This window comes from Vipera berus (genome assembly GCF_964194415.1).
Source record: "Vipera berus genome assembly, chromosome: 3".
Lineage (NCBI taxonomy): Eukaryota > Metazoa > Chordata > Lepidosauria > Squamata > Viperidae > Vipera > Vipera berus.
This window is the reverse complement of record NC_138204.1, coordinates 199,518,741-199,530,829: the sequence shown is the minus strand read 5'-3', so window position 1 is coordinate 199,530,829 and position 12,089 is coordinate 199,518,741.

The following is a 12,089-nucleotide window of genomic DNA, read 5'->3' as shown; positions in this document are numbered from 1 at the left end:
GAAGATGAGCACCGGCCCCTAGAGTTGGAAATGACTAGCATGCATGTGCGGGGGAACCATTACCTTTTTATAGGTTTTAAAAGAGTGTTGAAAGAAAAATCTTCATCAGGGTCCAGTCCAAGCCATGAATATGAAAATGGAGACTGCTTTAGGAAAGGAGGTCCAGTTTATTGGTTTGCCAGAAACACAGCATGTGTTTCTTTGGTGGCTGACTACATGAAGCTGGGAATGGTGGTTTTTTATACTTTCTTGGGCTTTTGTGTTTGCAGTTGTTCCTGTTCCTGTGGTATGAACTTTGACCTGAGGTTCAGTGTGCCCTTTTGGTATTCTAAAGGTGGTGGGTTAATCCTATTATGTCCTAAAGGTTATGTCCTGCTTCCCTGGGGCTGTGGCTGATGGCTATGTTCTGTGTTGGATTTTTGGGTGAGAGGTTGCTGGTTCTAATTCTATCAATCTGCTATTGTTAGCTATCAGTTTTGCTGCAAGGTATTTCAAAATATTTTGTCTTGAATTGGCTTATGCCAATGAAGCACCCACGATTTCTGGAGGCAAGCTATTCCACTGGTTAATTGTCCTCATTGTCATGAAGTTTCTCCTTAATTCCAGGTAAAAAAAGATATATTTTATAAAATGATACTAATATTTCATGGAGAGAATATACTAGGAGTCCTTTCTGACCCTAACTGTAGAGAATTGACATAGTCAGAGGATCCAACATTAGACATTCCAACTACTTAAAGAGGGAATTATGTTTATAATCACAGCCAGTTTAGTGCAATGGTCAAGGCACCACGAAGAAATTGGGAGGTTATGAGTTCTAGCTCCTCCAGCATAAATCTAGCTAAATGACCCTGGGCCAATCACTCTCTCAGCCCTAAGATTGGCAAACTACTTCTAAAATCTTGCCAAGAAAACTGAAGGAAATCAGTTCTGATTCAAGGGAACATGCACATAATATTTATGGTAAAAGGGGTTAAGCAAATTTCCATATAAATCAGGAACCAAGACAAAGTTTGGGCAAGATTCTGGCATAGAGCAAATAAATACCTAACCAATAAGGGATGCCTTCAGCTATGAAAAGAAGAAAAAAATGGTCCATGCTTTGCCAGGCAGTCACTGAGCATTACAACATAGAACAAGTGGATCAATTGTTTGCAGATAATTGTGAAGTGTACTGCATAAATCTGTGGTGAGTTTGCAGGATTCACAGGAGGACCAGAAGCTTTCTGCCCAATAGATTGGATGCCTCTCAAAGCTCTCAGAAAGGTAGCCGAGAGGCCTGAGGCAGCTCTGTGGAAGATAAAGAGATTTGCAAGATGAATTAATATCAGCCAGATGGCAGGCCTGCCATTAAGAAACCCTGATTGCTGTCCAGCATCATGGGGATCAGGAGAAAGACAAAATGCTGTCTGTCACAACGTAGTAGCTGGTTGAAATGAAGTAAGAAAAAGAAAAAAGGAAAAAAGGGGGGGTGAACTGGGGGAGGCAACTGGTGGTACTGTTTGAGTTAATAGATTTTAGTAGCTCTATATGAGTGACACCTAAATGGGACAAAACCATCACTGTTTTTTTCCCCCCTTTGGTGGAATGGGCCAGCCATGAGAACATTTCTGAAGAAAAGCTAGGAAAAAGTTCCTTGTGATCCATAATAAAACAAATGACACTATCAAAAACCCAATGATATCAGGCCCCAGCAACCAAGAAAGATATACAGAGTTACTTCTGAGCAATGTCCTTTAATGTTTCTGACCTGACCTGTTCCCGATCAAACTAAAGCAACTATTTGCATCACTATAGATATACTCTGAGAACTCCCAACCAAACTATCTAAGTTTCATTGCTTTATAGATCTTTGGCAGAGGTTCTCAATCTTTTCCTCACCAGAGACCCTCTTTAAATACCTTTTGTGGCTACGGACCATGACCATGAACCCCAAGATTTAAGATTTAAACCATAACATTTCTTCAAGCCTTTGTGGACCCCCTGTGATATCATTGCAGCCCCCCCAGGGGTCCTTGGACCACAGGTTGAAAACCACTGCCCTATGGAATGCAGCCCATCCCTCCTGAGGATCCAGATTACATTGAGTCACAATAAGGACCATTGAAGATTTCCCATAATCTAAATTCACTGTATTGACTAACACTAAATAGCTTAGTACCATGGATCTTTTAAAATTATTGGAGACGCTGACAATTTTCTCTATACAGTAGCAACCTATTTTAAATGGATAGTTGCAGCCATGAGAGCATGTTAGCGTATCGACTGAGCCTATAGTTGGCAACAACCAAGGAGGCATTTTATGCTAAAGGATTCCAAGGACCAGAAATTGAGAAATTTAGAGTTAATACAGTAGCACTCTGAATAATCTGATGAGAAAACCCTGTCCCCGGTCTTGTCAGCACTGCTACTCACAGAGTTGGTGGCTTGGCTAAGGAAACTTTGGTGAGAAAGTTGGTTTTATTGCTGGGGCAATCAGGAGAGAGATCAATGAGAACTAACAAATGTGACTTTCCTATCCCTTCCCAAAAAGAGAAGAGGGAAGCATAAGATTGCTTAGAAAATTGATAGGAGAAACAGAGACATTCATGGGCAACCAGATACAAAAAAGGCAAGGTGGTAACTGCACAATTAAAGTCGCATCCATTTTTACATACTTCAGTTATGACATGTGTAAGAAAAAAAGGTGAGGCTTTGATTGCAAGGTTGTAGCCATCATCTTGACTTTTTCAGAACCCCTTCACATAGACATGATCAGTATGTGCCATCAGTGATCTTAGCCATCACATATATTTCCCTCATGACGATCTAACCTGGTCTTTCAATCTTCTATAGGTGCACACATTGCTAATGTAACTGAGTCCATCCAGGAGGTGACTGGTCATCCTCTTCTTTTCTTTCCTTCCTCCTTTCCCCTGCATTAATCGTCTGCAGGGAATTAATGGGATGACTGTGGGCAAAAGAATCCCAAGGAAAATGTGTGCTTTGGATAGGGAGAAATGAGATAGGTGAAATTTCCTGAGAAATAAGATAAAACTTCCTGAAAGTCCATAGCATGTGCCCACACACACACATGCATATATTCCACCTTCTTGTTTCCAAGGGAACAGCCAATAGAAACAACAAAGAAATTGAGTTCCTTTTCTGATTTTTTTTAAAGTCCCTGCAGATTTTCTGGCAGCATTTTCAGAAGTGATTTGCCATTATCCCCTTCTAGGACTGAGACAGAATGACTGGCCCAAAGACACCCAGGTGGCATCTTACAGGTGTCATAATAGTTTGCTGCAGGTGATACAGAATTCACAGCTTCTGATTCAACTGGTGGAATTGCACATGGTGTCCTGCAGGGCAATGTTCAGTGTACCTAAAAATAAATCTTGACATTAGTTTATTGAAAAAAAGGCATACAAAAAATATGTACATAGAAATTATGCACAAAAAAATTACATTGAAAGAAAGGTATATCCTTCCTCTACCCCCTCCCCAAAAAGTGAATTATGTTTATTAGAAATATGGAATAAATATATGCAAATGAATTTTCATCCATCTTTTTGCTTGGTAGATTTCTAAATGGATGTAGAAATAGGCCAGTATGAATCTACAATGTGGACAATAGGAAAGAATACAAAGGTGAATATTAATTGGTTTTTAATTATCCTTCTATCTAGTTTAAATGGGAAGTGTGAAGACTTGGGTTCTTTCTTGCTAGTCATCTGGAAGCCTCTGGGGGGGTGGGGGTGGGGGTTAGGTGTAGAATGAAATATAAATAAAAAGCTGGCATGCTGGCTTATAATGCCCAGTGGTGTCTCTGCTTAAAAATTTTTCTGTCTCATTATTGTGTATTTTCTTAACCATGAATTTAGAATGGCCACATTCCCATTAAAATACCCATCACATAAAAATTATCAGGAGAATGGTATTTGCCCTCTTTTTTAAAAAGAAAACATGATACTGGCAAATGTGTAATATCAAGTCTATCAAGACTTTCAGTTTTCAGATAGATTTAGCAGCATGCCCAGATTTAGTAATGCTCTAAATCCTGCTTCTTAATTTAGGGATCAAGTTAGGATTTATTTTTTTTAATTGGCACTCTGAGCATTTTGTGCTGCCAGTTTCCATCACCCTCTTCTGTGCAGCTGTCAGAGCCAGAGAGAGAGTCAGCAGAAGAGTTGGTTAAATCTTTCTCTGCCAGATGTGTTAAGTATTATATGAAGTAGTTATGAGGCTTGGTGTGAGTTTTCAGCTTCATGCTCTGGCTCACCAACACTACAAATGGCCATCCTGAGAGTAGCAGTATGAAGTACAAAGCAACTATGATGTTTAAAAGCAAAGAGGGTCCAATCAGCAAGGACTTAGCTACTGTGCCCCTCCACACACTTCTCCTTAACTTACAGTTTTGTAGCTTTTCCCAGCAGCCTCTGGCAGTTTAAAAGCAAAGAGGGTCCAATCAGCAAGGACTTAGCTACTGTGCCCCTCCACCCACTTCTCCTTAACTTACAGTTTTGTAGCTTTTCCCAGCAGCCTCTGGCAGTTTAAAAGCAAAGAGGGTCCAATCAGCAAGGACTTAGCTACTGTGCCCCTCCACCCACTTCTCCTTAACTTACAGTTTTGTCGCTAATCATAGTGGAATTCTGTAAAGTTCCTGTGAAATTTTGAGGGAAAACATAACCTTTCACTCTGATATTAGAGTTCATTTTAGGAGGATTTAACAAAATGGGTGCATGTGTTCTTTTAGTAATGCTCTAGGAGTGCTATATTCTAAAAAGGGAAGAAGAGACTGAACAATGAAGTCGACATTTTAATTCTTTCAGATGGTGTGGTGTTTAGTTAAACCATCTTTTTCTAAATTGCATCTAAGCCAAGGAAAAATACAAGTAAAAGGATGTGATTGCATAGCTGTGTTTTCTTTAACTGATGTAATACCCCCAAATCTTCTATAAAATGCATGTCATTTGCTTAATACACTTTGAGCACTCTATAATGGTATTCTAGGAAAAACAGGACAATATTTTCCATTTTCATTCAGAAAATCTTTCAGTGACTTCACCAAAGCATAGTCTTCATATAAAATGTCTAATGTTCTGATAGAGAAAAATATACTTAGCTCAAGGTTGAACTGTGAAGTCCTTGGTGCTCACAGAGCTTGGTTCCAATTGCATGATTCCAAGAATTAAGATTGGACAATACCAAGGATTCCACAAATTTCTAATGTATTTTTACCTTACTGATTAAAATGTTTGCAGGTAAACCCAGAAACCCTGAGACTGGGTCACTAGTTGTGATAGGCCAATTATCAGTACTGCATCAAGTAAGGCTAAAAATGTTTTGGATTAAGGTCAACACATTGGTTATGGAATTAAGCCTCATTGTAAGTTTACATATTACACTCAACCACAAATTAATGAAACAAGATAATATTAACATGTACATACATCCCCCCAAAAAACTTGACCTTGGTCAAAACAAACCAAGCTTGGGTTATGCAAATATAATAACTAGACATTTAATTGCTTTAGTTAAGCCTACAAGTTCATACTTCTCAAATAAAAGATTACATTTCTACTTCCATTCAAATTAGTCAGGTGCAAAAGTAAGTATTTCTTGTAAGTTATTAAATATCATTCAATTATTTATAACTTTTTCAATACACTTTATTAATATCATTAAATTATTCATAACTTTTCTTGCAACATTGAAAGTATCTTGGTAATCCCAAGATTGGGATGAGAAAAAAGATTTAGTTTTCCCACTGAGATGATGGAATGGAAAGCTAATATTCTGTACAGTATCTAATCTCTTTGCCCAAACTATTTGATCATTTTTTATTTATTTTGGTAATAAAGCAAAAAAAAAAAAACAACCCAAAAAACCTTGCCCCCAACTGTTATCATAAGTATAATAACATAAATATACATAGCATGCAAAACTATAATCTTATAAAAGCATAAAAGAAACTCTGATCAAGACATTAACATGTCAGGAGCTTAAGTGTTATATTTCCTTTAACTTTAACTTTCAAATGACTGCTTCTTTAGCTGCTTTTATGTGTGTTGGTGTCTAGAATGAAAAGTAAGAAGAAAGCAAGTGATGTTTCAAAGTAATCAGAATAAGATGAAAGTGGGAAATTAGAGAATATGTCAAATATCTCTAATTAAGGTTTGATCCTTTGATTCAGCTGCTCAGGAATTTCTCGGTATATAGAAATTTTACTGAATTTTCCATTTAGCACTGTGGCAGGAAACCCTTACTTTTTTCTATGTAGACGTTAAGTTATAAAGAGATTTAGTTGGTTTAAATGAGCAATTTATTCTATCCAGATTGAAAATAGCCTGGGAAGAAGATAGATCAATTTAATGTTCCAAATCATTAAGTCTATCTTTAATGCTCACTTTAGCATATCAAGTCCTAAAGCCAAGAGTGATCCCGGTGAAAAGCCATATGAAGAGAATTTAACCAATGGATGTTGGCACTATGGAAATTAGTTGGAATCAGTCAGTGCTAAAGGACCAGGACTGAAAGGAGCTAGATTTCATTTTCATCCAAAATGAAACTTAGCATCCCAAATTATTTTCCTAACTCTCAATAGTCTAGTCTACAAGTCTACATACCATTTACATACCAAAACAACATTTGGTATATAAATTGCATGTAAATGGTATGTAAATTATATAAATTTGGACATGACCACTTCTGGTAGTAGAAAATACACTAAGTTAGGTGTCACATAGTAACTGAACATGGTTATTAACCCCAAAGAGCCTTAAAGCTCTAAGTATTACATCACCATCCACTAGTGGTTATTTTCCAAGGTTTTATGCTAGAAGGATAGGGAGTAACTCCTTGAAGAGGTGACTATGTTGAGAGAATTTGAAGTTGCCCCCAGAGTTGGCCATAATCTTTCTGATTGGAAAGACCCCTGGTTTTAGGGCTGGACTGGCTCAGGAAGTGGAATTATGTGAACTAGAGGAGGGGACTGTTGAAAATCTGGTGGACTGGCCCTTTGGAGGGCCCAGACAACAAGCAGGGAAAAGTGAAACCAAGGAGTGAGGTGGGGGCAGCAGTGAATGAACAGGGGAAGTCTCCCTTCCGAATCTCCAAAGAATATAAGGACTTAAGGGATGTGTTCAGTGAGAAGAGATCGCATGAGCTCCCACCCTACCGTCCAACAAAATCCTCCATAGAAATATTGCTAGGGGCTAAACTATCTAAGCTCAAACTTTATTTGATGTCTCCAAAAGAATTGAAGGAACTGCACCCTTTATAGACAAAGGCATCATGGAGGTTCATTCAACCAGCAAAATAAATATATTTATTTTCCAGAAGGCTAGTGGAATAACTAAGCAGAATTCCCTCAACCTTTCATCTCTTGTTAAAGTGGGAAGAGGTAAGCTAAAAACTGAAATAAAAGAAAGAGATGAGGAAGACATTTGTGCATGAATATGGCTTATAAAATGTCAAGGCTATTCTATGTTGAGCTTTTCATTAAAAACACCACTACCTCCATCATTACATGTTAGAAATTAAAGATGGAATAATTCCATTACAGATTTAATGTGGGATACTTTCAGGACAATAGTGAATGGATTTCTCACCTATTTGTACTCTTCTTGTGCAGAATCCTTAAAAACTGCAATATATAGTACATTAAGTCCATCACTTATCCTCAAGGCTAGCTATTTATTTAGTTGGGAGTTTTAAATGCCATATCCCCACTGATTGCTATTACTTTGCATTCCCATTCCTAAAATTGCAGGGGGGAATGTAAAACATTTCCAGGGTCTTTGCTCTGGTGATGTTAACTAGGAGTACAGCAGCAGCCCCAGGAACCCTTAAAGCAGGGGTCCCAAACCCCCAGTCCATGGACCGGTACCGGGCCACCACATAACAGCAACCGGGCTGCATAAACAAGCAAATCCCCATCCGCAGGATGCAGGCAGCACACAAGACCACAATCCCTCTGGTCCACAGAAAAACCTCTTTCCACGTAACTGACCCCTGGTGTCCAAAAGGCTGGTGACCTCTGCCTTAAAGGTTGAAGAAAGTGGGGTCTTTGGTTATTTTCTTGCAGATGTTTCATTACCAAACTAAGCAATAATGCACTGATAATGTTACCTAGTTTGGCAATGAAACTTCTGCAAGAAAACAACCAAGCTCAGAGAACAAGAATGAGCTATAAATGTTATCTTCTATTGTCGAAGAAAGTGTGCCCCATGAAAGAAAAAAGTGCCTAATCCCTCCTGCAAACTATGAAAATATTTTGGACCACCCCCCCAAAATTGATTCAGCCCAAATATAAACATGGCCCTATTTGCTAACATTCTCCAAATGTTCTGTTTTCAAAAGTAGCTATTTGAGATAGGTTTGAGATGTTAAGAGAGAAGTTGGATACAAACATTTCTATGGGGCAGAGTTTAAAAAAAAAGTCAAGCCCCACGAAATCAAGACTCTATGCCAGGGGTCGGCAACCGGAAAAAGGAAAAGAGCCACTCAGAACTGGTTCCGTCACACAAACAAAAAAGTGGGAGCCGCAAAAAGTGCGCGCGCGTGCATCCACTCACGCGCATGCACAAAAAACATTTTGCGCATGCGCAAAATGGGAGGCACCTGCGCGGCGACAGGTCTCCCCTTTGGAGAGGTGTGCGCCGTCCCGTCCGGAGACCTGCCGCGTTCGTCAAACGGGGCCAGGCCGGCGCGCGCAGGGGGGAGGGGGTGACGGGGGCTTTTCTCCTAAGAACAGCGGCTTTTAAAAGTGGGAGGGTTGGAGCACCGCGGGCAGGTCCGGAGAGGCGGGGGATGAAGCCCCGCTTTCCTGGAGGGGGGGCAGAAAAGCGAGTTGCTGCAGCCCACCTTGGGTGGCTCCCACCCTTTGTTCAGGCGCCAGCATCCCAAAGAAGCCCGGCCAGGAAGCCCGCCCCCGCCCGCTTTTCCGGAGGGGAGGAGAAGGAGGGAGCACGTCCCTCCCTTCTTTGTCTGCTCCGCGGCTGCCCTGCGGGAGGGGAACAACGCCTCGCGTGCCCAGCCTGGCCCCTGGCCCCGGTGCAGGGGGCGAGAGAGGCGGCGTTTGGGCCGGGCCAGAGGACGAAGCCGGACCGTGCGAGCTGTGCTCCCCCCTCCCTCCAAGCAGAAACCTGGTCCTTGCTGCTCCCGAGGATCTGCGAGGCTGGGTGAGCCGCCCTTCCCCTCGTTTGCCCCAGCGGACGCTCCTGGCGCTGCTGCTAACGGGTGCGATTCCAGCCGGAGGTGTCAGAAAGCCGCCGCCGTCCTTGGGAGAGGTGCGCGCGCACTCTCCAAACCGCCGCCATCCCGTTTGCACAGCTGCCATGTTCGTCAACGCGGCAGGTCTCCGGGCTTCCTTCGGGGGGCCTTTCATTCCTGTACAAGGGGGAAGGGGAACTCTCTGTGCTTTTGTGTGTGTGTATGTGTGTGTGTGTGTATGTAAAACACGAGAGAGGGAGGAAGAGGGGGGGAAAGCGAGATCTCAAGCCCCGATGTTTCCTGCCTTCCACTGCCAGCGGCCGCCCCGCATTCTTAGCATTCCTAGGCTGTGACTCCGAGGTCGTCGTCACCGTCTCCGCTGAGCAGAGCCACTTGGAAGAGAAAGGGAGCAGGACAGGCACGCTCGCCCCAGCGGAGTACCCGGCCCTCGTTTTAGTAGCGAGACAGTAATCACTTCCCTCTGCCCCCCCAATGCTCCCGGTTCTCCCGTTTGCCCGCCGCTCCGCTTTCCTTCCTGAATTTTGTGCTTCCTTACCCAACTCCAAACTTTCTCTAGCGCCCCTGTGCTTTAGGAGGGGAAACCAAAGGCGGAGCTGTTTCTCTCTCTCTCTCTCCCCCCCCCGCTTTTGCCGCTCCCCCACCCAACCAGTATCCCTCTTCTCCTTCTTCGGCAGCTTTGCAGATGGGCCACACACACACACGCACACACACAAAAGCACAGAGAGTTCCCCTTCCCCCTTGTACAGGAGTCTATGCCTAAGCATCCCTGGTGAATCCAGTCTGTTTCCCAGAAACAGATCCTCAAGAGACACCAGTATTTCTTTGCTAATGGTCTGCTTTAGATCCCAACACAAAATCAAATTCACAAGCAAAAGTCCACTGTGCAGTCATACCTCTTAGATCTACGCATGGAGATGAAGAGCTGGATTTTTGCTCAGGGCTACCTTTAGCTGAGCAAAAGAGAGTTTTCTTTTCTTTTGCCTTTGTAATGGAACGTCTTTGATGAAAATAAGACAAAAAAGACACCGTGCTGTGTGGAAAATACTTGTACGTCTAGGCTGTGTCCTTAATAGGAGAATGGATATGATTCTTCCCTAGCCCAGAGCTTGTTTCAAAGGGCAAGTAAGCCAGGCATTCTTTGAACAGCCTCTAATATCCCAGTTCCATTGACAGAAGCATTACTACCAGCAGCACCAGTACATTTCTAGACACTTCCAATGGCTTGTACTTTGAAGTTAGCAGGACAGAAAAGTGTTTCCTTGGAAAAGAGAAAAAGCAGCAAATGAAATTCAAAGCATCTCTTGCAATCAACAATAACACTTCAAATAAAAGGGGGGGGGAAAGGAAAATTTCAGAAGTTAGATGGGGACGTGCTAACATGTTTTCAGGATTTTTTTTAAAAAAAAAAGAGCAGTGAAACCTAACGCAAGTAGAGAAATAGCAAGCATTTCTTTTCAGAGGCCAATGCTGTAAAATTACACAGAAATACAGCATCCCACAGTGAGAAGTATTGTAGCAGAGATTTGGTAAAGGGTACATCGGCATGACAAATATCATTTCCTCCATTTCATGTAATGGCTTTTTTGTGTGTGTATGTCTTGAAAATGAAAAAAAATCACTTATCCTTAATACATTTCAGCGGTAGCAATATCTCCAATTTTAATTTTGATATCTAGAAAATAACTCTTCCATGAGATTAAAAAAACTGGAAAGAGATAAGTAATATACATCAATTTAGTCTAGTATATTTCTCAATCATAGAGAGCCAGCTGGTCTAATGGTTGAAGCACCAGGCTAGCAACTAGGATACTGTGAGTTCTAACGTTGCCTTAGCCATTAAAGCTGGCTGGGTGACTTTAGGCCTGTCACTCTCTCAGCCCATAATGTGAGGCTTGGGTGACAAGATAGTTAGTCAATTCCAGTCACAACCGCTCAGTTGATCCTCCCAAAGTGGATCCTGCTCTTGTGGGAAAACACTAGGAAGGGAAAAAAATACATTTCTGCATTCTATACTATCAAGTAATTGGGAAGTTTATAAGTCAAATGTGATGCCTATAGTGATATCATGCTGTTCTGGATTATCCCTTCATTTTCTAAAAAATTCATAAAAACTATTCATAAAATTCAATTAACTCATAGCATTTACATTTAAATATATATTGTGAACCTATACAGACAGCCAGTCTGGTGTAGTGGTTAAGCTCTAGAACAAGGGTTCCCAACCCCTGGGCTGTGGTCTATTTGGAACCAGGCCACACGTGCACCAGTCCATTCTCTCCACACCCAGCCAGGCCACCAAGCTGCAAAGGTTGGGAACCACTGCTCTAGAAAACAGGAGACTGTCAGTTCTAGTCCTTCCTTAGGCACAAAGCCAGCTGGGTGACCCCAATCAGTCACTCACTCAGACGTAGGAAAGAGCATGATGGGTGGCATATAAATTTAATAAACAAACAAAAAAAATGGATGGATGGATGGCAAGCCACTTTTGAAAAAACTTGCCCAAAAAACTTCAGAGATCTGTCCAGGCAGTCTCTAAGAATCAGACATCATTGAACAGAAAATACTACTACTACTACTACTACTACTACTACTACTACTACTACTACTACTACTGCTGCTGCTGCTGCTGCTGCTACTACTACTACTACTAATAATAATAATAATAATAATAATAATAATAATAATAATAATAACAACAACAACTTAGACTAAATATCATTGTACACAATAGAATGAATTTCAGAATAGATGTTTTACATGCATGTAACTATTAATCTCATTTACCTAAGGACTTTGGGGAACCATAACTGATTGAAGTCCTTTCAGGTGGGGGCACTGCACCCTGCAAGAAATAGCTCCATGTTTCCTTGTAT